Below are 27,569 nucleotides of genomic sequence, written 5' to 3' on the forward strand. Positions count from 1 at the left end.
ATTGAACCCTTGGAAATCCCATCTGCACAGAAGATTCTATACGAATCTCCTCTTTCAACTGACTAAGCTGTATCTTCAGTCCTGTGATTTCACATGGATAACAGGTCACCTTTACCTCCAACCAAGAGCAGGTTTTGACCTAGCTGTGTCTGTCTTAGCTTTTTTGGGGGGGAACCCACAGCTATGTCCCTTGAAAAAACTAAGCTGAAAGGCTGCTGAACAAATAATTAAAAGTGGTTATATGAGTGTTGACAGCTTAATGAAATATATATACATGTTCTTAAGTCATCTCTGGGTTCATTAACAAAAATCATCAGGGGCTTGTTCTTCTATTCTTTTTTACCTTGATTTCACACTTTTTAATTGCCTGTTACAGGCTCAGTGTTTGTGTCCCTCACAAACTCCATATGATGAAATCCCCCTCCTGACATGGAGGTGGGAGGTGCAGGGTCTTCGGGAGGAGATTCAGGTCAGTGGAGATCAGGAGGATGGCCTCTCATGAATGGGACTGGTGTCCTGGGAAGGGTCCTGAGAGAGCCTGCAACCCCTCTCTGCTTCTGAGATGCCACCTGCAACCTGGAAGAGGGTTCTCACCAACACTGCGTAGGCAGCAACTTAATCTCGAGGGTCCAGCCTCCAGAGCCATGAGCAGTGAGTCTCCATGGCTTACAAGTCTATGAAATCCTCCTTAGAGCCATCCGACAGTCCCTCTTGCCCAACTCCACGGCACCTGTGTGCCACACATGCTGTTTCTGGTTCATGGCTCTCTGCATGAGTGAGTCTGTCCTTGTGGTCTACGGTGCTCCTGACACTCCCCGGAAGGGCATTTCTCCTTGCAACACTGCAAATCTCTACCAAGGGTGTCAGTTACTGTGTGATGGAGAAGCAGAGTGAATCTGATCCCTGTTTCTCTATGATGTTAGCTCCCGATGCACAAGACAGAAGTGACCCAGGAAGGAAGATGCCCTTCCAAGACAACCTGGGCTTTCTCATCAGTGTACTCAGGTGCAGCTGGCTGGATGCCACCAGTTACCCCTGCATCACCTGGAGAGCATCCCAGGGCCTCCCTAATAATAGAAATGAGAAACAGTGCTGACTTCACAAGACTGCCAGGAGAATTAAATGAGAGAATTCATGTAGGGCTTTCAGTACAGACCTTGACATGTGACATCTGAGAAATACTGTCTTCTTTCCCAACTCCTGTGTGTCTGGAAATGTTTCCTAGAAAACCACAAGGCGTGTTCTCATCACCGGGGCTGATGACATGGGACCCCGCTTCTGCTCATCGAGGTGGATCAGCTTTATGAGGTGATATGACCAGAACCCTGAGTCTCATGCTAGATCTACCTCAATGGCTAAACTTCACTTGAAAAATGGGAAAACAGTTTAAAAGAATAAACGTATATGCACCATTTATTATATTAAATAATATATGCACCATACACAGAAAACAAACATATGGTACCACCTTTCAAGCTATCTGCTCACAAAAAAATGGCGACACTGAAGATACAAACAGTGCATATAATGGATGAGAATAAAACCAGTCAGATTTGGTAAAACATCAAAATAACAAAAACAAACAAAAAAACCCCTCAAAATGAATGGAGCAAATCTGTTCCAACTGCAAAGTAGGTTCTGGAGAAATCTACGCAACCAAATACCATTTTCTGGGAAACACGCTAGCTCTCCAGCTTCCAGAAAACCGCTCTCACTCTCCAGGCTGGGCTGTAGGGGCACTCCCTCAGGAGGCCGCCTCACATCCATCGGCCTGCCTCCCTCCGCCGTCCTGTGTGCCAGGACGACTGTGTAACAGTCACAGAGCCTAACAGGTTCATGTCTCGTCAACGTTAAATACTTCTACATCCATCAGAATGCCCCAAAGCGGCCGAAGAACCTGTTCGTCAGCAGGTTTCTCCTGCGAACACCCCAAGGCCGCTAGCTTTGGGATCCCCGCCCCAGGCCTGAGTCTGGCCGTCATGGCGTTTGTAGAAGCAGGACGTGCGGCTTCCGGTCGACGCCTCCGCTTCCCAGGCAGGATCTTTCACACTCTGTCCCGCGGTGGAAGCCACTGGGTGCCACCGTTGACGGTGTCTGGGGGGTGAGGGGTCGGTCTTGGGAGGCTGTGTGGAGCAGAGGAGGAGAGAGCAGCCCCTGCCCGGCCGTGGCCTCCCCGGACTTTGACAAGAGAAGAACCCGCAGCCGGGTGTCCTCAGACCCGAGGCTTTGCTGAGCGGTGACCAGGCTGTGACTGAGTGTGTGTCACACTGGGGGCTCCCCAGAGACGGGGGACGTCCACCTGTCCCCCACTAATCTGACACCCCGCCTAGGGTCGCACTCAGGGTTTTCCATAGAAACCACATGGAAACACAAACGCACCAAACAACTGCTGTGAGTCTAGATGTGTCACGAGGAAGACACTGACCTTAACAACTACTCCATCTTATACTCAGCCTGTATCTAAGGATCATGGTTCACGTGAGACACCCTCCTCACTGCATCACTGCGAGTGAGAAAGAAAACAGCACTGGTGGGGAGGAGGGGGCAAGGCTCCCAGGAAAAGGAGCAGCAGAGTACAGAGCGTATGTTTGTGTGTGTGTGTGTGTGCATGTGCGAACACACTTGCAAAAATGCATGTGTGTTTACGCCTGTGAGTGATACTTGTAAGAAGGAAAGCAAGATTTCCATTCTGAGGACCACAAATGCCATGGGTCAGAGATGGATATGGCATCACTAGCTGGTGAAGGGCAGGGAAGCCTGGCTTGCTGCAGTCCATGGGGTCACAAAGAGCTGGACGCGACTGAGCAGCTGAACAGCAAGAAGACATGGGCACATACGAATCACTACGCGGTGACGCACTAAGTCATCTGAACGTGGGGAAACAGATCTAACAATTCACAGAAGGGCCAGATTGGAATGGCCTCTCTAACTCAAGATTAGAGGTGGTATATTATACTAGATACCATATTCAAAAGCAGAGACATTACTTTGCCAACAAAGGTCCATCTAGTCAAGGCTATGGTTTTTCCAGTGGTCATGTATGGATATGAAAGTTGAACTGTGAAGAAAGCTGAGTGCCAGAGAATTGATGCTTTTGAACTGTGGTGCTGGAAAAGACTCTTGAGAGTCTCTTGGACTGCAAGGAGATCCAACCAGTCCATTCTAAAGGAGATCAGTCCTGGGTGTTCTTTGGAAGGACTGACGCTAAAGCTGAAACTTCAATACTTTGGCCACCTCATGCAAAGAGTTGACTCATTGAAAAAGACTCTGTTGCTGGGAGGGATTGGGGGCAGGAGGAGAAGGGGACGACAGAGGATGAGATGGCTGGATGGCATCACCAACTCGATGGACGTGAGTTTGGGTGAACTCTGGGAGTTGGTGATGGACAGGGAGTCCTGGCATGCTGCAATTCATGGGGTTGCAAAGAGTCAGACACAACTGAGTGACTGAACTGAACTGAACTGATTATACTGTAGGAAAAAAAAATTAAAAATATTTAAAGTAAAATAGGTGTTTGAGGATTAGAGAAACCATCCTCCATATCACTTGAAAAAGGAGGACAAAATTATTTCTCTAGTTACAGAAAATACAGGAACAGAATTTAAGGAAGGTTGCTAACCATGTCTATCTCTCACACTTTTGACAGGTTGCCAAGAGCAGCTGAAGTCATGCTAGGGGACATTTTCTTTGGCAGAATCAGACTCAACCATAACCTAGGTTTAAGTAGCAGCTTCAATTAAAAAAAACAATGGGCATATGATACAGATAATGCTCATCAACTTTGTCTGCACAGCTACAGTTCCATTTAGATTTCTATTCTCTAAGTTCAGTTTTACTTGTAGCAGAAAATTGTAGTTTGTAATTAAGAAAAGAAAATTTTAAAGCAAAGTGAAAACAAATACCCATCTGTCCCTATGACTCAGCCAGCATACTTCTGTCCTGTGGAATTCCAGTGGCTCACAATTTCAACAGAAAACACTTCCAGTTCATTCTTCTCTAAAATTGAGAGGGATACATCTTCCCACAACTTACTCATTAAATATTTGTCATAATGTCAAAATAAGAGCTTATCTTCATCCTTGCCCAAAATATTATGATCAGAATAATGGAGTTGCATTTATTTTGTATAATAGGAATGTCAGCTTCTAAATATGTCTGCAATAGGAATGGGCATCTCTTTTAATTGATATGGATTAGGATGATTTAAATTCTCTTTAAATTGTTCTAAAATGTTTTATAAGAATTTAGATAAGACAAAAATAGCATTCTCAGGAACATATTCTAAGTGGTGGAGAAATGAATAATTATAGGGATAAATATATATTAAAAATCAAGAAAATTTAAAAACTGAGGATAATGAAAATTATTTTCCTTAATGTAATATATTCTTAAGTATAAAATGAGAATACAAATCCATTAACTATATATAATAAATCATCACAATGAAAGTAGATGCCCTAAGTCATGGCAGACTTTGGATCAGCAGAGCTAAGTAACACATTTTTACTTTTTTCCCACTAATTTCCACAGGTTTTATTTTGAACCTGCATTTTCCTTACCCTCAAAGTACAGTATATTTTCAAATTAAAGCTAAAATACAGCATTTTATTTTTATGGACATTTTTTCATATGATGTACTCTTTTTTTCTGAAATTTTAGCCTCAGTATGAAGAATATCTCTATGTAAAAGGTAAATAATTTATCATTTATTGGATAGTAACATCCATAAACCAACCTAATTACATGAGTAGATAAAAATTAGACTAATTAGATTGACTGTTTTAAAGTAACACATCAAAACGGTAGTATCACTTTTTCGCAACGGGTTTGCCGCCAGGACACAGGTGTCGTGAAAACCACCGTTAAACCTAAGCCAAAATGGGAAAGGAGAAGACCCACATCAACATCGTTGTCATTGGGCACGTAGATTCATGGAAGTCTACCACGACTGGCCATCTGATCTACAAATGTGGCAGGATCGACAAGAGAACAATTGAAAAGTTCGAGAAGGAGGCTGCCGAGATGGGAAAGGGCTCCTTCAAATATGCCTGGGTCTTGGACAAACTGAAAGCTGAACGTGAGCGTGGTATCACCATTGATATCTCCCTGTGGAAATTTGAGACCAGCAAGTACTATGTTACCATCATTGATGCCCCAGGACACAGAGACTTCATCAAAAACATGATTACAGGCACATCCCAGGCTGACTGTGCTGTCCTGATTGTTTCTGCTGGTGTTGGTGAATTTGAAGCCGTTATCTCCAAGAACGGGCAGACCCATGAGCATGCCCTTCTGGCTTATACCCTGGGTGTGAAACAACTAATTGTTGGTGTTAACAAAATGGATTCCACTGAGCCACCTTATAGCCAGAAGAGATACGACGAAATTGTTAAGGAAATCAGCACCTACATTAAGAAAATTGGCTACAACCCTGACACAGTAGCATTTGTGCCAATTTCTGGCTGGAATGGTGACAACATGCTGGAGCCAAGTACTAATATGCCATGGTTCAAGGGATGGAAAGTCACCCATAAGGACGGCAATGCCAGTGGAACCACCCTGCTTGAAGCTCTGGATTGCATCCTGCCACCAACTCGCCCAACTGACAAACCCTTGTGTTTGCCTCTCCAGGATGTCTATAAAATTGGTGGTATTGGTACTGTCCCTGTGGGTCTTGTGGAGACTGGTGTTCTCAAACCTGGCATGGTGGTCACCTTTGCTCCAGTCAATGTAACAACTGAGGTGAGGTCTGTAGAAATGCACCATGAAGCATTGAGTGAAGCCCTTCCTGGGGACAATGTGGGCTTCAATGTCAAGAACGTGTCTGTCAAAGATGTCCGTCGTGGCAATGTGGCTGGTGACAGCAAAAATGATCCACCCATGGAAGCTGCTGGCTTCACAGCTCAGGTGATTATTTTGAACCATCCAGGCCAAATCAGTGCTGGATATGCACCTGTGCTGGATTGTCACACAGCTCACATTGCTTGCAAGTTTGCTGAGCTGAAGGAGAAGATTGATCGTCGTTCTGGGAAAAAGCTGGAAGATGGCCCTAAATTCTTGAAATCTGGTGATGCTGCCATCGTTGATATGGTTCCTGGCAAGCCTATGTGTGTCGAGAGCTTCTCTGATTATCCTCCCCTGGGCCGTTTTGCTGTGCGTGACATGAGAAACAGTCGCTGTGGGTGTCATCAAAGCAGTGGACAAGAAGGCAGCTGGAGCTGGCAAGGTCACCAAGTCTGCCCAGAAAGCTCAGAAGGCTAAATGAATATTATCCCCAATACCTGCTACCCCAGTCTTAATCAGTGGTGGAAGAACGGTCTCAGAACTGTTTGTCTCAATTGGCCATTTAAGTTTAATAGTAAAAGACTGGTTAATGATAACAATGCATCGTAAAACCTTCAGAAGGAAAGAAGAATGTTTTTGTGGACCATATGTTTTGTGTGTGGCAATTTAAGTTATTAGTTTTTAAAATCAGTACTTTTTAATGAAAACAACTTGACCAAAAATCTGTCACAGAATTTGAGACCCATTAAAAAAAGTTTAATGAGAAAAAAAAAAACAAAAAACGGTAGTATCTAGTTCTTATATTACATATATGACATACATAGTTTATAAAATAATTCTGAAAGTATTCAACATTTTTTTTTCAAAATCTCTGTGAAATTAAAAGGTTTATTTAAACTTGACTGTCATTCTGGTGAATGATTATTTCATATGAACGGAAAAGACACTTGTTTGTGCAAAAGCAGGGCAGCAATCCAGTGTCCACAGCAAACTTCTTCCACCAAACAGCCTGTGAAAGCCATCATTTTGTTCATGTTTCTTGTGTGAATCTATTGTTACCTGGTTAGTGTAGAGGTTTAGGGTCTTGGCAAGATTATTAAAACACCAGGGGCTACACATGGGAAAGAGAATATTTATTTCCCTGGCCATCTCACTAATTTCTTTTTCTTTAATGTACAAATTTAAGCCAGGTTGCAGCTTTTAGCAAAGACAGCCTTACTTATTGATACGTAGTCTACCCTGCTCCCTCCACCCCACCCTTTGAAGAATTTTTCAATTGAGTGGAATTTGCAATAACCCACTCTGAGACAAGTACACATTTCTATATCTTCTAGAGGAAGATATTTGCTGGGGAAAAAAAAAGTCTCCATTTTACTGACATTATAGTCTTAATGTCATGCCTTCAGGCATCTTCATTACTGTCCAAATTGAATTTTAAATGTTATATTCAGTAGTTTCAATGTGACGTCTTATTATATAAAGACATGAACTGGCCTAAGCAAAGCTGAATGCTAAGAAACATCAGGTCATCTAGTATAAAGATCTTTTATTATACTTAGAAAAGTGATGACATTGCTAAGATATACTGAAATAATTCTAAGATTGAAATACTATAAAATAAAACACATGAAGTCTGGGTTCCTAAAGAAAATATAAAATGGTCATATGGGTTAATTCAAGGGATTTTTTTTCAATTAAGAACTTTATTTTTAGGGCAGTTTGAAGTTCCTAATAACTTTGAGTGGAGAGTCCAGAGATTTCTCATATACTGTACCTTCTTCGCAACAGCTGCAATGTTCCCCATCATCAACATCCCCACCAGATGGCATTCAATGCATCTGTGACAACTGATGGACCTACACTGATCCATCATAATCTTCCAAAGTGACAGCTCATGTTGAGAGTCACTCAGTGTTGGACTTTCTGTCGGTTTGGAAAACTGGATGTGTATGCCCATGCTCAGTCGTGTCCGACTCTTTGCAATACCACAGACCACAGTCAACCAGACTCCTCTGTCCATGGAATTTTCCAGGCAAGAATACTGGAGTGGGTTGCCATTTCCTTCTCCAGGGGATCTTCCTGACCCAGGGATCAAACCTGCATCTTTGTGTCTCCTGCAATGGCAGGTGGATTCCTAACCACTGAGCCGCCTGGGAAGTGCCAAATGGATAATGAATGACATGTTTCTACCATCACAGCATTCGACGACATAGTTTCACTGCCCTCACAATCCTGTGTTCCTCCTGTTCACTCATTTCTCCCCTCCCCGAAGCCCTAGCAACCCCTGATTCCTGTACAGTCTCCATAGCCTCACCCTTTCCAAAATGTTGACTACTTAGAACCATCTGGTATGAAGCCTTTTTACATTAGCTTCCTACACTTGTGCATTGCAGGTTCCTCTGCGTCTTCTCATGGCTTGAGAGTCTATTTCTTTTTAGTGCTGGATAACATTCCACTGTCTGGATTCAACTCAGGTGATGTATCCATTCATCTTCCTTGGGTGTTTTGCTAAAGATAATGTATTACTTCTTCAGAGGGCTGAGGGAAATTGCCATGGGACCTGGGAAGCACTCCAGAGCTAGAAGGGGTAAACAGTCTACTTCCTTTAAGTCAAGGGAGGTAGAAACCTGCCCACAGGAGAGGCCTGCTCACAGGAGGGAGCTGTGTCTGCACTAAAGTGGGTGCTCATCTGTAGGGAATGTGACCGTGACCTTGGCCCCCTCTTTTCTCAGTTCGGCAGTCAGAGAGCAAGGATGCTCCCTGATTCTAGCCTTCAAGGCTGGGATCTCAGGGCTCAGAGAGATGCAGGGAAGGAGAGAACAAATTTGAAGCAGCAGATAAAAACTAGCCAGCTCAAAGGCAAACACAGAGCTAAGATTACTCCTGTGAAATTCCTAATGTCTTATTAATAAACCAAGTCTAAATATATTCAGCCACTAAACTCCTGCATTATTTACCAAAGCCAGAACCAACTAGAGTTTAAAATAAATTAATTCTACAAAGATGTGGAAATTATCATTTACATGTCTCAGTATTTTTTTTTTGACTACAATTTCAAATAACAGGATCCATGACAGAATAACTTGTTACCCCTTTGCCATAGTTTCCAAATTAGAGATGATCAAAGAAGTGGCAGAGAACTAAGTCATTCTGCAATGCCGTATCTTGATAAGATACATTATTTCTATATACCACCAATATATAAATTAAAACCACCTCATTTGTTACTCAGGATTTTGTTCTATGATTTAAAGAGGTCTTTTATATATATTTAGGTACAGATTTTTACAACAGATCAGTCTTGTATGTATAGAACATAGAAGATATAAATCAAATAGACCAGTCTTCCTAAGCCATGTTTACAGTCGACATCCTAATCTTTCTTACCACATTTTGACTCAGGACTATTCTTGGTGATAGGAGAAGCTTTGGAGATTTGACATTTGATAAAGGGATGTTCTATTAGCGCCTCCTGGATTGCTTCCCACCCCCACTGCACTCTTCCTGCAAGTTCTGATACCAGTGTCTTTTGCACTGAGCAGATAGTGTGGTGAGAAAGTCTTGTGATAACAACCAGGATTCATATTTTGCATTAAGCTGTTGTAATCACTTTGCCGGCAGAACCACTAAGAGACCGCTCTTGTGTGGTCCTGCTACCAGGAAGGAAAACCAGGCAGTGACATCCACCTTTGGACCACCAGCGGGAAGAGGCCAGCTGCGGCCAGCGCCCTGATCTCAGAGATGCTAACACATGAGAGGAACTGGGTAGCTTAGAACTGATGGAAGAGATTGTGTCCCTAATTAACTGTGTCCAGAGAGAGGCTTGGGCACCCCTCATATCCTTCTGGGAAATAGTAATCTCATTGCTGCTGCTGCTAAGTCACTTCAGTCATGTCCGACTCTGTGCAACCCCATAGACGGTAGTGCACCAGGCTCCCCCGTCCCTGGGATTCTCCAGGCAAGAACACTGGAGTGGGTTGCCATTTCCTTCTCCAATGCATGAAAGTGAAAAGTGGAAGTGAAGTTGCTCAGTCATGTCTGACTCTTAGCGACCCCATGGACTGCAGCCCACCAGGCTCCTCCATCCATGGGAGTTTCCAAGCAAGAGTACTGGAGTGGGGTGCCATCACCTTCTCTGTAATCTCATTATTAGTTTCCAAAACAAACTCGACTTGACAAAGACATCACTTCAAAGACTGCACAAGTCCCAGCTCCTCCCAGCAAATGTGTATGGAGGATTCTCTGATGGGGAGTGATCTAAATCCAAGACAGGTACTGACTCAAAGATCACCTTGACCAACACCGAGGAGCTATCATTCCCTCCATGAGACAAACACCTTATCCAAGTTCACCCAGTGAAGGAAAAAGCTGACATTGGAAACAGGCCTGATGGGCCTCTCAGAATGACCTATGAAAACATCTATTCATATTTGTTGGTATAATAAAAGTCACAAATAATTTGATTAAGACCATCAATTTAGCTCTGTTCTCATGCTAAGTAAGAAGCTGATATTTTTACCATGATCGCATGACTTTCTGAAATTCTTTATCTGTTAATAATCACTGACAAAAACCTCTAAAAATGTGCTTTCAGGAAATACATTGATTTACGGTGCTTACCTCTCACAGTAAATCATCACCTTTCTTGAAATAGTTCTAAGAGTGCTGTCTGTCCTTTCTTGTGCCCCTCCTTTGCTACTATGTGTGGAATAAAAACCCAGGTAACCGTGCGGTTCCCTCTTATCTTAAATAAACTGCCCAGGATCATCTTCCATCTCATTTGACCAATTCAGCTCATTTTAACTCAAGGTGGGCTCTCCTCTTTAGCTTAGTATCTATTGCAAGAAAAGCTGAGGGCAGTTCTCCCGTCCCATCTTCCCTCATCTGCTATCCAGACCCAGCAAAATAAGCCTGATCCTTTCCCCCACCACTTGGTCACTGTCTCACTTTCTTCGGAAACAAAGTGGGCTCAGACTCACTGAGATGAACAGTTTCCTGAAATCATGAAAAGGAAACTTGTGACCAACAGAAAAGGAACCCCTAAATGGTTTTGTTCTGTTTTCTCATTTGCGAGGAGAGAAATCTTCACCAAAACTCACAAGTGAAACAGTGACAAAGAGGCTGTAGTCAGCCAGTCCCCAGGGTCAATTCCATTGTATCTGCCTCCCTGGGGCCACAGTTCCTGACTGGTCCCCAGAAGGACCCTGTTTAGAGCCTTGATCATAGATGAGAGATGGAGGATTTACACTCCACATGTCTGAAGTTGCCACAACAGGAAGAAGTCTGTTGTCCAAATGGTTATGGTTATGGTTACAGCTCAGGCATCTCATGCTGTAAACTTGTGCATGGTTTTTCGAGCACCACTTACTTGCTTCCTAAATATGATAATTAAAAATAAAGGGTCACTGCCAGTGTGAAAGAACATGGAATTTGGATTTATGGCCACAGGTGAAATATTTAAATATTTTCAAGAATCCCTTTCTTCTTCTAAAGATATTTGTTTTTGCTGCTAAGCATCATTCACCATTAAAAGTACACAGGACAAGCGCATTACTGTATAGAAAAGGCAGCTAAATTAAATTTCTATTTATTATGTTTCATTTATTAAGCAAATATTCATCAATTAACTAACATGTGAAAGACCCCATGCCAGGTGCCATGAACCCAAGGAACAGACAGAATGAATTCCTAACTCAAGGGCACACACTCTAGTGGGTATTTTTTACTATAAAAACTTCCAAACAAGAGCTTTATGCTGATGAAAAATGAATACAAAATATAACTAAAGTATTCATGCAAAAATATTTTTGGAGGAACTTCTATGTTCCCAGATCTGTTCTAGACTTGCAGGATTTTTTTTTTAAGCTCATCTCATGGAGCTCATCGTCTATATAAAGATGGAAATTGATAAATACTGAACATACAAGGCCCTGTAAGCCAGGTGGTGTCATGAAAAGGATGAGCAATAAAGCAATAAGAATTACTGGAGAAAAGTAGTTGCATATTTAAATAGGGCGAGGAGCTTGGGTGATGCTTTAGGGTAATATGTGGAGAAGATCATCAAAGCTTTGCTTTTTATTCTGAGTGTGATAAAATGTAAAGATACATAAAACAATCAAGAAAACATTTTTAAAATATAAGAATTATTAAATGAATAGCTCAAAATTTACCAAGGATACATAAGGAAAAAGCCCTATAATTTAGGTATGGTATTAAGAGGGACATGATTTGAAAGCTCCTTTCACCTGAATCTTAAAAGAAAAACAAATAAATAAATAAATAAACCAGCTAATCAATGTTCAACATCATTTATCTCTACTGGGCTGCTTCATCTGTATCATGCATTCAAAATTCTTCTCCTCCTCTTAGTAAATCACTGTGTTCTTTAGTGAATACAATTCAAATTTATCCCATACTGACTGGACGTCGTCAGCTTATCTAATAGCTACAAACAAGCTACAAGTGGGTCACACTGATGCTTTATTTGTCAGGGCAGGGTGACAGATTTGGCAGCAGAATTTTTGGCCTCCAAGATGACTCACCATTCAAACTAACACATAGTTTTTTGGGTTTTTTCCCAGATAAAAAAATATTACTTATTTTGATTTATGTAAATGTGTCCAGAACCTCACCACTATACATGTCAAATAAACTCACAATCAGGAAAAACAGATATGGCAATTTTTTTAACAATATAAAATCAAAGAAGAGGAAATAGGGAGGTTCTGGTTCTACATGATGATACAGAAGAGCCTGAACTCACTGCCTTCCAAGGACACACTGAACCACATTTCCTCTGAAAATACATGGTAACTACTGGGACAACTCCTTCAAAGAAAGTGGTCAATTGAGGAGGAAAAAAACAAACAAGGAAGCAAATAAAACACTGAGCGGGTAGGCAAGGCTGAGACACAATCTCACCATAAACCAGAGCAGTGACCCATAATCAGGAGAGAACTCAAAACCCAGAGTTTCTTCAGGAGTGAAAACTTGGAACACCTCATCAGGCAACCTAACTTTTAAGACTGAAACTGAACCTCCAAAGCATGTAGCTCCAAAAACCAGTGGGGTCATATGTCCACCCCCCACAGGCTGCAGTGACCTGGGAAATGGCTCTTAAAGAGCTGGGATGTGTATCAACCCACCGCAGTCCAATGCAAAGCAGCAGTTTGAGAATCACCCAGACCTGGTGTGGGAGAGGCTCACCTGCTGACCATGGAGCCTGGACCTCCAGGGCAGGCAGCAGTCCTGACCCAATTTAGGGACCAATTAGAGGTTCTGTGGGGACAGAGATTTGTGAGCACCATCTTTAAAAAAAAAACAAAAACTCTAATGCTCATGAGTGGAAAGAATTAATATTTTTAAAATGTCATACTATCCAAGGCAACCTACAGATCCAATACTGTCTCTGGAAAAATCCCAATGGCATTGTTCACAGAAATAGAGTCAACAATTCTAAAATTTGTACAAAAGTTCTCTCTCTCTCTCTCTCTCTCTCATATACACACACACACACACACTTGTTTTAAACTATAGTACAAAGCTATAGTAATCAAAAAAGTATGGTATTGGCATAAACACCGACACATGGGTCAATAGAACGGAATAGAGAGCCTAGCAATAAACTCATGCCCATGTGGTCACATAAGTCAAAGGAGCCAAGAATATATGATGAGGAAAGGGCCACCTCTTCAGATAATGGTGTTGGTGTTGGAAAGACTAGACAGCCACATACAAAAGAAAGAGATCTGACCAGTATCTTATAGCATATACAAATATCAACTCAAAATAGGTTGAAGGCTTAAATATAAACCCGAAGCCATAAAAGTCTAAGAAGAAAATATTGGCTGTAAATTCCTTGACATGTGTCTTTGTGATGATTTGAGGGATCTGACACAATAATCAAAGGCAATAAAAGCAAACATAAGCAACTGGGACTACATCAAACTAAGAAGCTTCTGCACAGGAAAGGACACCATCTACAGAATGAAAAGGCAGCTTACATAATGGAGAAAATATTCGCAAATCATATCAGATAGGGAAATGGAATGGCAACCCACTCCAGTATTCTTCCCTGCAGAATCCCATGGACAGAGGAGACTGGCAAGCTATAGTCCAGAGGGTTGCAAAGAGCTGGACACGACTGAAGTGACTTAAGATAATATTAACATATCAGATAAAGGGTTTCCTGGGTGGCTCAGTTGGTAAAGAATCTGGTTGCAATTCAAGAGGCCCAGGTTTGATCCCTGGGTAGGAAAGATCCCCTGGAGAATAAAATGGCTACTCACTCCAGTATTCTTGCCTGGAAAATCCCATCGAAAGGGGAACCCGGATGTTTAGAGTCTATGGGGTCACAAAGACACAACTCTTACCAGATAAGAAATTAATATTCAAAATATATAAAGACATCATAGGACTCAATAGCAAAAAATAAATAAAATCAATTTGAATTAAAAATGGACAGGGGAAACTGAATACATATTTTTCTAAAGAAGACATACAGACGGGCAACAGGACCATGAAAAGACATTCATCATCATCACTAATTATCAGGGAAATGCATATCAAAACCACAGTGATGTATACTCCCACACATTTCCATTATCAAGAAGATAAGAAATAACATGTGTTGGTGCAGATGTGCACTGTTAGTGGGACAGTAAATTGGTGTTGCTGTTCTGGAAAACTATATTGAAGGTCCTTAAGTTAAAAGTAGAATTACCATGCATGCATGCTACGTTGCTTCAGTCATGTCCAATTCTTTGCAAGCCCATGGACTGGACTGTGGCCTGCCAGGCTCCTCTGTCCATGGGATTCTGTGGGCAAGAATACTGGAACGGGTTGCTGTGCCCTCCTCCAGGAGATCTCCCAAACTGACCATGTCTCTTACACCTCCTCAGCTGGCAGACCGGTTCTTTACCATTAGCGCCACCTGGGAATTACCATATAATCTAACAATTTCACTTCTGGGCATTTATTCAAAGAAAATAAACACACTAACTCAAAAATATATGCACCTCATATTCACCACAGCACTGTTTACAACAGCCAAGATATGGAAACAACCTAAGTGTCTAGATCCATGAATGAATGGATCAAGAAAATGTGGTATAATTACACAATGTAATATTACTCAGCCAGAAAAAAAAAGATGAAATAATGCCATTTGAAACAACATGGATGGGCCTAGAGAGCATTATGCTAAATAAAGTTAGAGAAAGACAAACACTGTACATTTTCACTTAAATGTAGAATATAAAAAACAAAACAACAAGCTCCTAGATATAGAAGAAGAAAAAAAAAGCTAGAGGATTGGGAGCTTGAAGAAGAGGTGAAAGGGATCAAAAAGTATAAGTGAAAGTAGAAATCACTCAGTCGGGATCGAGTCTTTGTGACACCATGGACTGTAGAGTCCATGGAATTCTCCAGGTCAGAATACTGAAGTGGGTAGCCTTTCCCTTCTCCAGGAGATCTTCCCAAACCAGAGATCGAACCCAGGTCTCCTGCATTGCAGGTGTATTCTTTACCAGCTGAGCCACAAGGGAAGTCCAAGAATACTGGAGTAGGTAGCCTATCCCTTCTCCAGTGGATCTTCCCGACCGAGGAATTGAACTGGGGTCTCCTGCATCACAGGCAGATTCTTTACCAACTGAGCTATCATGGAAGCCCCCAAAAGTACAAACTCCCACTTAAAAAAATAAATAAGCAATGGAATGGAGTGTACAACATGATGACTAATAATGTTTTACTGTATATTTGAAAGTTGCTCAATTATATTTGAAATATTCTCATCACAAAAATAAATTTTTAAATTATCTGCGTTGATGTATTTCAGCTAAACTTGATATGATGATAATTGTGCAGTACATACAAATATCAAATCATTAAGAGGTATACCTGGAATTAATATATGTCAAGTATATATCAGTGAAATATATAAATATGTTTGAATTCCACCCATCTCCTCTCCAAAAAGGAAGTACACATGAAAAATTATCCCACATTGAAAGTTTTTAAGTGATTTAGAGAGAATTAAAGGACATGTTGCTTTTCTCTAGGACCAAAAACTTTCTCTGAAAATTAGTTAGTAAAGGAGTATTTTGGGCTCAAGGAAATGGCAACCCACTCCAGTGTTCTTGCCTGGAGAATCCCAGGGATGGAGGAGCCTGGTGGGCTGCCTTCTATGGGGTCACACAGAGTTGGACACGACTGAAGTGACTTAGCAGTAAATAAAAGGTGCTCTAGTATATTTTAAAAGTTTCCATTAACAGAAGCATCATCTCTTTCAGTATTTTCTACTCTTAGAAAATATAATGGAAAAAAAGCAACAATACTATTTATAATATTTACTTAACCATAATCAGGTACTGAGCAATTTTTTTTTAAGGCAGCAAGAATAAGCATCTTACGATCATACCACAGATATCAAAAATCCTTTATTTATAACTAAAAAAACCCTCTCGGTTATATACTAAACAAGAAGTCATTTGTTGTGTTTCCTATGTTCACCCAATGCTAATTTTCGGCATTTGACATCCTTACCACCCTGGGATTTCCCCAGAGACGCTGTAAAAGGAAATTTCTTCCTCGTCCTTGCCTGCAGCTACAGTGGCCACGCGGCACCTCAGGATGGTGCGTCGCGAGGAGAGGCCAGCTGCAGTGCACTCGGGGGTGGGGGGTGTCACTTTTCCAGGGAGGGTGAAACCCCAGCGGTTGTCTCTCCCTCCCTCTGCCTCCTTCTCCTTCCCAGACCCCAAAAGCTACGACTGGAAAGGTGTCCATGAGGGACTGAGAAGGGGCGAGGAGAGAGAACCCAGAGACGCACAAGCCACCGCTGAAATGCGGGAACCTCCAGCGCCTAACATTAGAAACGCAGTCCACACTTGTTTACACACGATACACGTTTCCTAATGGGTGCGAGCTGGACATAAACTAATTCACATTTGGGAGAATAATCTAGTTGGGGTGAAAAATCAGATTTAAAGTTGCTTTACTCTAATTACAAAGAGCCCTGCATGCCAAGTTAAGGAGTTTTGTGTTTTTTTTCCTCTTTATTAATGGGTATCATATCTACTGTAAAATGTAATAGATTATACAAGATATTGATTTTACACGTTAAACTGATTTCTTAGACACATCCGATTTGATTATCACATTAAGCTTGTGAAACCAACAGAGGAATTATTATCGTCCAAATTATATAGGAGATGAAATTCATTCCAAAATTGTGGACTTGCTCTAGGTTACTCAGCCAGTAAGTGATCAAGCTGTAATTCAAACTTCAGTTTTACCCTTTTAATTTGAGGGGTTTTATAGGAATATAACTTTCACTTTCCATAACACTTCCTCCTCACATATAGAATCAGATTTCTCTGACTTCTTTTACACCCAAATAGTGCTGACAGCTAGAAAATTTCTCCAATTTGAACCTGATAAACCTCTCCACAGGGAGGATCAATCCAATGTTCCCCAATTTCTTTGAAACCAAAGACCAGTTTTATGGAAGACAATCTTTCTGCACACTGGGGGAAGTTGTGGAGTTGACTGGGGATGACTCACTTTATTTCCATTACCATTACATCAACTTTACCTTAGATCATCAGGTATTAGATCCTGGAGGATGGGGACCCCTGAATCAGACCATTGACATAATATGCCAATGAATAAATATTACATTTAATGAATCTCTTTATTCACACCTTAGCTGTGATTATCATTCAGGAAATCACTTGAGTTTTTGTCTCCAAATTCCTATTCCCTCAATCCTTTAACAGAACAAAACAGAAAAGGGTGCTTAATCCTTCTAAAGTATCCATATTTCATAAGGAAATGAAGGGGGACTGCTCCTATTATCAAGTTTTAGTTTCCTAACTAACTATTGAATGATAATGCCAGCTGTCCTTTAGGATCCAAGGGATAGTTATACTTCCCTGACTGAGGGTCATTTTCCAGCATAAGGGTGTGTTCATTTTAAAGGCTGCATATGCCACAGTATGTGCTCTGGCCACTGGATAAACTAATTGATACTCTACAAATGTGTGCTAGAATCTATTTTAAAAAGCCGACTTTTTTTAAAACCCAAGAATAAGAAGTACTTTTATAAATGCACTCCCCAAAATGGAAGGGCACAACTTGTCTAAAGCTTAGGGCTGAGCAAAACTGGCCATTTCCAATAGCTGGGAACTGAGCGGAGACAATCACCCACAGCTGAGAATTTTGGCAGACAGAGCAAGGCAGTGGCAGAGGTGTGGCCAGAGCTGGAGTCTAAAGACCCCTGCAGCGACCCTAGTGTGAGATTAGCATACTACTTCATCAGCTTAAGTGAAAGGCATAATTTATTAAACAGGAAGTAAGCTACACCACTGGGCAGACATAATCACTGCAAAGTTAATGTGCTTTTACAGGCAGTGGTTTCCCTGAGGACAGCACAGTTTTGAAGAACACTTCAGAGTACCAGCCTTCTCACTATAAGGAAAGGAAAGGTACAAAAAAAAACCCAGGCAAGATGGAAAAATTAACCTTTTAATACAGAATCCACTTAAGACTTCTATTTGAAGGGCACGTGAAGAGATGCAATGTCATCCTAAAACCACAGAGTATGTATTTATGCAAAATGTGTCTCCTGCAAAGAAAGATCTCTTTCATGTTTGGATTGTAAACAAGCTTTGAGAACGGATGAAGGTATTGACCTATATATATTCTGCATGATGAACTTGATACATGAAATTCAACAATCTGAGGAATGATGTGCAATGCTTTAGCTTCACCATCATGCCCTGTGTAAGGCCCTCCAGTCTTTCTCCAGTGCATACATTCTCAAATGTTATCAGAACACTTATCATTTTATAGTCTTTTTTTTTTAACTAAACTGTATTGCAGAATCATGTTCATACTGCTACACAGTCACAGATAGTCCATTAATGATTTCATAGTATATATTCAGTATTATGGTATATTAAGGACATAACATAATTAATCATTTTACATCATAGGACATTTAGATGTCTTCATAATTGTGAACAGTTACTTTTTATTTTTAAATATTTTTAATATTGAAGACACATTTAAGTATGCAATCTAAAAAAATGTATTTAGTTTATTTCAGTGCCTAGGAGAAAGGTTACTTCAGTAAATTTGAAAACATCTTAAAGTTCTCTGACATAAAATTCTTAAGTGCTCTCTAAGACTGTATTCAATACACGCGATCATGAGTAATATACAGCAGTGTCGTTACACCACTGACCTTCTTAATTTCAGACACTAGATGATAGATATGAAAGGAAAAATGCCAGCTCTACTTTTTTATTATTACCATTTGCATTGTCTTAACTTCTTTATAGTCTTAGTTCTTTAGCCTGAATTTTTTTTTTTTTAATGCTGAATTCAAAGAAATATTGAATAGGTCAGAAATATGTCCGATCTCATTGTAAAAGTCTGGGCTATGAGGAGTGTTTTATCACTTTAACATTCCGAAGTCTTCAGTGTTTGTGAGAGAACTCATTTCTCTAAATATCAGTACCCAATGCTCTTCTTGGAATTTAATTACCATTTCTAAAAAAAATAAAACAAATAACCCAGCTCCCTAGCCACCCCTTGTATCTTCACCATCCTCTCCCTTTCCTTACTGGTCAGACTTCAGATCTGTTCAGTCTCATTCATGCACTGGAGGGACCCAGATATTGACCGTGTGCAGTTGATAGCATATTTACATTTAATAGTCTCATCTTCCCAAACCTCTTCCTCATGTGAACAAAGCCCCTGACCACCTCGAGTGGACCTGCTGTAAGCTTATCCCAATCAGCCTTTCTTTCTTCCACGCTTCAGAGCCCCAGCCCATCCCTATGATCTTCAGATTATGAACGACTCTGATAATCATTTTTCCCTCCTTTTGCAGAATCTGCAGCGATGCTTCCATTTTCAGCATCATTTGATTCCACCCCAAGCACCTCTCAGACCCACTCTTCTTCCGCTTTCACTGTCCTGGTCCCATCCCCTGACCTGTGCCAGCTGTGTGGTCTATGCCATCCCTGCCACCGCCGCCTCTGCTGATGGCAACCTGAACCGCCTGTCTCTGCGAGGTGGCTTCCTCACCGTCTCCTTGTAAGTTCTCACTTCTAGTTCTCGTCCTCAGCATGTTCTCCCTTCCTTGTACATAACCCTGCTCCCATAATACTATTATCCACAGCTCAGTTACAGATCAACACACACTAGCCACAAAGGCTGATATAAGACCCCAACATACACTAACCTTTCAGAAGAGAAATAATGCAAATCTACATGGAGGCACAAAGTTAGGAGACAGCACAGGGCAAAGCTTGGCTGCAATTGTTCTTCTACGACCATTCTCATGTGACTCCAAGCTGAGAGGCTGTGATGAACATCTGAGTCCATGGATCACATCCTCGAAATGTGTTTGGATGAAACAAACACAGCTTACCTGCTCTACTGAGCAAACCTTTCCAAAACAACGTTTCTCCTGAGGTAGGTTTGGACCCTAGGTAGACATCTGAGTTATGAAATAAAAAATGTGTGTAATTTTGAGTCCCCAGAACTACAGGAAATAGGATAGAATACAGGTCAGGGAGGGGAGCCTGTAAACTAGCAGCTTGATGCTTTGATAACCAATGGGACCGAAAACCTATATGGGCAGCTACAGAGTTCAGCCAGAGTGGATCAGCATTCAGGCGACTTATCGAGTACACCACATACTGAGAGACTGTGACAAGATGATTTAGAGGCTTTGAAATTCAGGACAAAGCCCCACTGAGAAAGAGTAGAAGTTGAGTAGAAGGAGGGGACACAGACAGACAAGTGCAAAATGGTGCCAGGGCAATGGACATGCCTCTCAGACCATGCTTTGAGCTTTGACCTTTACACTCAGGTAAGTGACAAAAGAGAAAGTGTGTGGCAAAATAAGGAGCTGCATATTATTTATAGAAAGGAATATAAGGGTGTTTTCTCTAATACAATGCCGTTTCTCTGAGAGTCAGGAGGTGAAGTCATTTCAAACCATACGTGCAGGGCGTGGTGTGTGCAGTGCGTGGTGTGTTTGTGTGTGGTTTCTGGTGTGCACGGTGTGGTGTGTTTGTGTGTGGTTTCTGGTGTGCACGGTGTGGTGTGTGTCTGGGATGCATGCTTTACTGCGTCTGCAGCTGTGTATCTGGGGGTAGTTTCTGGGACATGCCTGCCTGTGTGCCATGTATAATGTCCAATGATGTGAACAAAGCTTGAAAAATGTTTTCTTCTCAGTGGGGACCAACGTGAAAAATGGAAAAATGTGGGGTCAGTGCATCTGAAACCTTCCTTTCCATAGCGGAGATGACTTCCTCTTTGAAATATCTTACTCTCTCTTCTAGAAAATGCTCTTCAGAGTAAAGAGGACAATTTTCTAGACAGGTTTCTGAAAGTTAAGAATTTTTTTTTTTCTCAAAGAAATCTATAATAAGTTTCAAAAAATGTCTGGAAGCTTTTGGTATGTGCGTGTGTGTGTGTGTGATTTGGAGATGACCCCTCCACCCCGCCAAAGCAAGGCAGAATCTGAGACCAGCTGTCTGAATGCCGTAACTGCAAAACAGCCACAAAGTCATTAGGGACAAATCAGTATTGAAACTGGTAGCTTTCCCTCATTTGTAAAGCAATGGTATTTCACAGCTAATGGATCTGACGGTTGTATTACAGCTGGGAATGCAACATGGCAACAGGCAACCAGAGAACATCACAGATTCATTTCTCTCTACTGTTTCTTTCTTGAAGAATACCATCCATGTTCCTATGTGTCCGTATAGCCTGTAACTCTCTGCTGTAGTGTTAAAAGAAATCCTAAAAATAAGGCGGGGGAAAAAAAGCATAACAGCAAATGATTATTCACTTGATGCCAGTCTTCACATATATTTTGTTTCACCTGCATTTGTTTCTATAATGACTAGTACTTTCTTTTATAGTATAATCTATGCCAGGGAATACTGTGCACTCATGGACTAATTCAAAGCCTTTCCAATTATCTGTGGGGTTTCTGTAAAGGTTCATTTTTTAGTGTCAGTTCAATATTCTGGTTAAGCGTAAGGCCTATAATTTTAATTAATGGACCAAAGTACTAATTATTCAGTTTCTTGAGACATACCAATTGCATTATTTATATAGCATGTTATGTTGTTTTACCAAGTGGGACAGGATTCCCTTAGAATAACCTGTGTTTATTGTTCCAAAGTTGTTTAGAAATGCTCTCAAATGGCTTGGAAATACAGAAAGGAAGTAAACCCAGGGTATGTGATGATAATGTGAAAATATGGGCAGATATAAGTGTTAGTGAAAATAATCACTTTAATATTGTATATAATTTTTCTGTGTACATTTTAAATAAAGGCATATGTCCATGCCTGTGTATGCCTGTTGATAGCTAAAAATATATATATATATATAGTATATAATATCTAAATCCAAATTTTCAGATGAGAAAAAATGAAAATAGTGACTAAATTTTCTGGTATCAAATTTCTACACGACAATGCAAAATCACGTGTTCACACACAGACACATTATGGATCACACGCTCATATGGACAACTGAACTCTCAGTCACTGAGAAATCTCACACCAGTGCTCCTGCTTGAGAAGAGCTCTCTTGGGATAGTGTCCATCATCGATGTAACAGGGTTTCTAAGTTTACCATTTGGTAAAGTTTACACTGTTGCTCTAGAAGTTACAACATATATGATAGTTCAATCAAGGAGCACAGTTGGTAAAGAATCTGCCTGCCAATGCAGGAAACGCAAGAGACGTGGGTTCGATCCCCAGGTTAGGAAGAGCCCCTGGAGAAGAAAATGGCAACTTACTCCAGTATTTTTGCCTGGAGAATTTCGTGGACAGAAGAGCCTGGTGTGTTCCAGTGCATGGGGTTGCAAAGCCTTGGACATGACTGAGCACACACGCATGCACATCTGAGAGTTCAGCCTGCTGCAGAAACTTAACTCAAGGTGATGTAATTAAAGAGGGAAAGGTGAAATTTCCAATGGTTCTGTATGCACCAGAGTCATCTTTCCAGCCTGACAAGCTATGGTTTTTGTGGGAGAATAAAACCAAATGGATCCTTTCGCTGAGAAATTCAGCTTCTCTTGGATAGATAAAACGTTCATACATGAACACCATGTAAAAAAAATATACTAGAGTGCATGTTCAAGTCACAAATATTTTGACAGTTTCTAATGGCAGCAGTAATGAGACTCCACAGGAGAGTTTCTGAAGTGGGTCCTGAACGGTGGTAGGAAAGGGTCGGTACATCCCGCCTTTCCCCACCCCACCCCTGTCACCAGGTTAGAATGGTCAATACCATCTGCATCCAGGCGTGTACAGAGATGAGAACTGGACCATAAAGAAGGCTGAAACCCAAACAACTGATGCTTTCAAAATGTGGTGCTGGAGAAGAGTCTTGAATGTCCCTTAGACAAGAAGGATATCAAGTCTGTCCATCCTAAAGGAAATCAACCTTGAGTATTCATTGAATGAAAGGCTGAAGCTGAAGCTCTAACACTCTGGCCACTTGATGAGAAGAGCTGACTCACTGGAAAAGACCCTGATGCTGTGAAAAGTTGAGGGCAGGAGGAGAAGGGTATGACAGAGGATGAGATGGTTGGATGGAATCACTGACTCAATGAACATGGATTTGAGAAAGCTCCAGGAGATAGTGGAAGACACAGAAGCCTGGTGTGCTGCAGTCCATGGAGTCCCGAAGTCCGGCATTACTTAGCAACTGAATAACAAGACCAATTTTTCTAAGAAATGAGAACAGATTATAACCCCCAATGTTCTACTCACTGCAGTCCATTTCATTAACAAGTGCTGTGAGACGCCATGTCAAAACGCCTTAGAGAAAACTGCAGGTGCACACACACACGGCAGTCAGTCACTTTTCCCGTTCGTGCATCTGGATCACATACCTATCTTCCAATGCTTTACCTTCATGAAAGGATCAATGTCTGACATAAGAACAAAAGCTGCATGATAAATGAACCAATAAATTAGAAAATTAGGTTTCTAGAAATCAGTTAACAAACATCCAGTATTTACCCAGAATTCTGCCAGATATTCTGAAATATATGATCTTGGTTTTCAGACGTAAAAGCATTTTGTCATACAACATTAATGTTAACATAAATATGACTTTTTAAATAGCTAATGAAGCCAATGCACAGCCATAATTCGACTGAGCTGTACACAATAACTGAATTAATGCAATTAATTGGTTCTAAGTTCAAAACATATTTTACCCAGAGTAATCAATTCAACCTTTTTCATTCTTCTCGAGAATCCTTTCAACACTGAGTTCTGCATTATATACTTTAATAGTCTTTGCATCAACTTTAAAAAAAAACACAGAAATATCATAATGGCAAAGATGTACTAGAATATGCAAAATAATATGACCTTCTCTTAACTCATAAACACAGAATGAGAAATCTCATGATTATCCTTTGCTCGTATTTTCTCTCCTTTGAAAATCCAAGCATTGTTGAAATTTGGAAATATCACAGTGAGAAATATATTAATCCTTGAGTAGAATAAAGTGGTTTTTAAAAGGCAAACACTCATTGCTGTTAACCTTTTTAATAACCACTTGAAACCTCAAGCAATCGAGATATTCCCGCTAAACCACAGAGGGTGCTGAGATGCCAGGAGCGCGGAACCACAGATGCAGGAACTGTAATCTCTGGCATGATCTTTCAGGACAATTATTATTTCTTCACCTTTGACTCTGCTTTTGTTGTGATCTACTAGATAGCTCCAGGAATGTTTTAGAGTAAATAAATGCTGTTCAAGTGTTTTCTTTTGTAAAAATTATACAGTCTGGGGTAATCAGACCTTCATTAAGTCTCTACTTTACAAAGACTATTTCCTCATATGTGTGTGTGTGAAAGAGAGAGATTACCACCACAATAGCCTTTTTGTTTTTAATTGAGTCAAAAGTGATACAGACAGTGATTTTTCCAATTAATGTGTCATAGAGACTGCTCCCACTGCTTATTTTTACTGTTGCACATGAAATCTTAGGAAAGGGGCGAATCTTTCTAAGAAAAAAACATAAAATCTGGAATATGAATCCTGGGTACTGAATGGAAGTCTAACACACATCAAGTGAATCCTCACTTTTCAACAGACAGAAGCTTTGCTTAAATGAATTCAAAAGAAAGATCACAGTAAATAATACTGACTTGCTAATAAGTCTAAAGATATATTTTTATGACAAAAAAAAAAAAAGCAACCCTACATGGGTGAATTGCTTTAAAAATGCAGATGCCTATGGAATCCAGCAGCAGGCATGATGGTGAACAGGAGCTTTCAGATGGACCAAGCTTATCACAAGGAAGGAGGAACAAAGAACTTAGAAGCAGGAGGGAAAGAGAGAGTGGCGGGGTTTGTTGTGTTTACTGAGAGCTCAGAGTCTGGGCTCAGGAATCTTCCCTGGATGCTGACTTGAGGGAGGGACGGAGTTGTGACTTTCCCGCTGAAGTCACCCTCAGCACACTCATACTTTCCTGCTTGTCCTCTTCATGCACACTCCCCCCACCCCAAGCTTCCTTTTACACAGCAAAGTAGCTGATGCATTTCAGCCATTCACTAAATAGTTGTTTAATGCATCTTTTTTACTAAGTCCAACCATTATAGAGGAATAAACATATGTTCTACTCCTCAGGTGTGCTGAGAGGGAAACGGTTGAGACTCGTGCAGTTCCTCCTTGAGGGTTTAACAGACTGGTTCATCTGTATCAGCCATTCAGTAAACATCTGGGTACCTAATTAGAACTCAGAACTAATTCCTTTCTCATCATATAAAATGGTGGGCTGGTTTTTCCCACACAAATTTGCAGCTGAGTTGTGCCTGCCTGTAAACAAGTACCACTTACAAACTTATCCAATTTTGTCAGTAGCAATATCATATAATATCTGTAGCCTGCTAGGCTAATCTGTCCATGGAATTCTGCAGGCAAGAATACTGGCGTGGATTGCCCAACCCAGAGATCAAACTTGTGTCTCTAGCACTGCAGGCAGATTCTTTACCATCTGAGTCACCTAGGAAGTCTATAATATCTGTACCTATTCATAACTAACTATTGTTACTAACTCTATACAATTTGAATGTCAAAGACAATTATTGCAAGTACTGGAATTATGCATTCATGGGCTTCCCTTGTGACTTGGCTGGAAAAGAATCCGCCTACAGTACAGGAGACCTGGGTCCAATCCCTGGGTTGGGAAGATCCCCTGGAGAAAGGAAAGGCTACCCACTCCAGTATTCTGGTCTGGAGAATTCCATGGACTCTATAGTCCATGGGGTCTCAAAATGTCAGGCATGAGCGACTTTCACTTTCACTTTAAAAGAAAATGACATTTGATAACTGTTCAGGACTTTTTTAAATAAAAATTCCACTTTCTTATTTCCACAAACAGAATCCAAGATCTTGGCTATGAGACTGTTAGCCCACCTCTTACTATCTACCTACAAGCTCTCTTGCACACATTGGTTCTATCTGTATCTCTAGTCTGTGTGTGTGTGTGTGTACATAATACACAAAAATTTGTATTAAGGATAACAGATCATATACAAGTAATGAAATAAATCTTGCATTCAGGAACTACTTAGAAAATGCAGATAAGTACTCACTAATTATGAAAACTATTGAAAAAGAGTTTTTAGGTTTAATAGTGAGAGTTTTAAAAAAAGCTTGATTGAGCTACTTATCCTTGAATTAGTAATCAAAAATGGCACACCTTTTAAGTTCAAGACTTTCACAAACTCTGCTTTACACATCACTCATTTTCAACTCAAGGTTTAATAGGATTGTTATGAAAACCCAGATAAAGTGTTTCTACACTAGTTGTGCCTATCACTCAATAGTTAGCATATTCTGCAGTTGCTGTTCAGTTGCCCAATCATATTAGACTCTTTGTGACCCCATGGACTGCAGCCTCCCTGCATGTCAAGCTTCCCTGTCCCTCACCATCTCCTGGAGGTTACCCAAGTTCATGTTTTTGAATTGGTGATGCTGTCCAGCCATCTCATCCTCTGATGCCCTCTTCTCCTTCTGCCCTCAATCTTTCACAGCATCAAGGGCTTTTCCAATGAGTCATCTGTGTGCATCAAATGACCTAAATACTGGAGCTTCAGTTTCAGCATCAGTCCTTGCAGTAAATATTTAGGGTTTGATCTCCCTTAAGATGAGCTGATTTGATGTCCGTGCTGTAAGGGATTTTCAGGAGTCTTCTTCAGCATCAAAGGCATAAATTCCCTGGTGCTGTGCCTTCTTTATGGCCCAGCTCTCAAAACCATACGTGACCACTGGGAAGAGTATAGCCTTGATCAGACAGACCTTTGTCAGCAGAATAATGTCTCTGCTTTTCAACACGGTGTCTGGGTCTGTCATAACTTTCCTGCTAAGAAGCAACTGTCTTCTGATTTCATGGCTACAGTCACTATCTGCTGTGGTTTTGGAGCCCAAGAAGAGGAAATCTGTCACTACTTCCACCTTTTCCCCTTCTATTTGCCATGTAGTATTGGGGCCGGATACAATGATCTTAGTGTTTTCAATATTTAGTTTTAAGCCGGCTCTCCTCCTTCACTTTCATCAAGAACCTCTTTAGTTTCTCTCTGCTTTCTGCTGTTAGAGTGGTATCATCCGCATATCTGAGGTTGTTAAATGTGTTTCCCACCTATCTTGATTCCAGCTTGTAACTCATCCAGCCCAGCATGTCTCATGATGTGCTCAGTGTATAGGTTAAACAAACAGGGTGACAG

The 27,569-nt window shown here is 40.9% G+C and overlaps 1 protein-coding gene and 1 pseudogene across 1 annotated transcript in view; one reads left to right on the forward strand and one right to left on the reverse strand.

The window, feature by feature from the left end:
• Positions 1 to 27,569, reverse strand: part of CSMD1 (CUB and Sushi multiple domains 1) — a 2,078,553-nt gene that overhangs the window by 1,321,242 nt on the left and 729,742 nt on the right. The gene's annotated exons all lie outside the window — the stretch shown is intronic.
• Positions 4,797 to 6,401, forward strand: LOC120865817 (annotated as a pseudogene).

This window comes from Oryx dammah, unplaced genomic scaffold, assembly GCF_014754425.2.
Source record: "Oryx dammah isolate SB20612 unplaced genomic scaffold, SCBI_Odam_1.1 HiC_scaffold_7, whole genome shotgun sequence".
NCBI classification, from domain to species: domain Eukaryota; kingdom Metazoa; phylum Chordata; class Mammalia; order Artiodactyla; family Bovidae; genus Oryx; species Oryx dammah.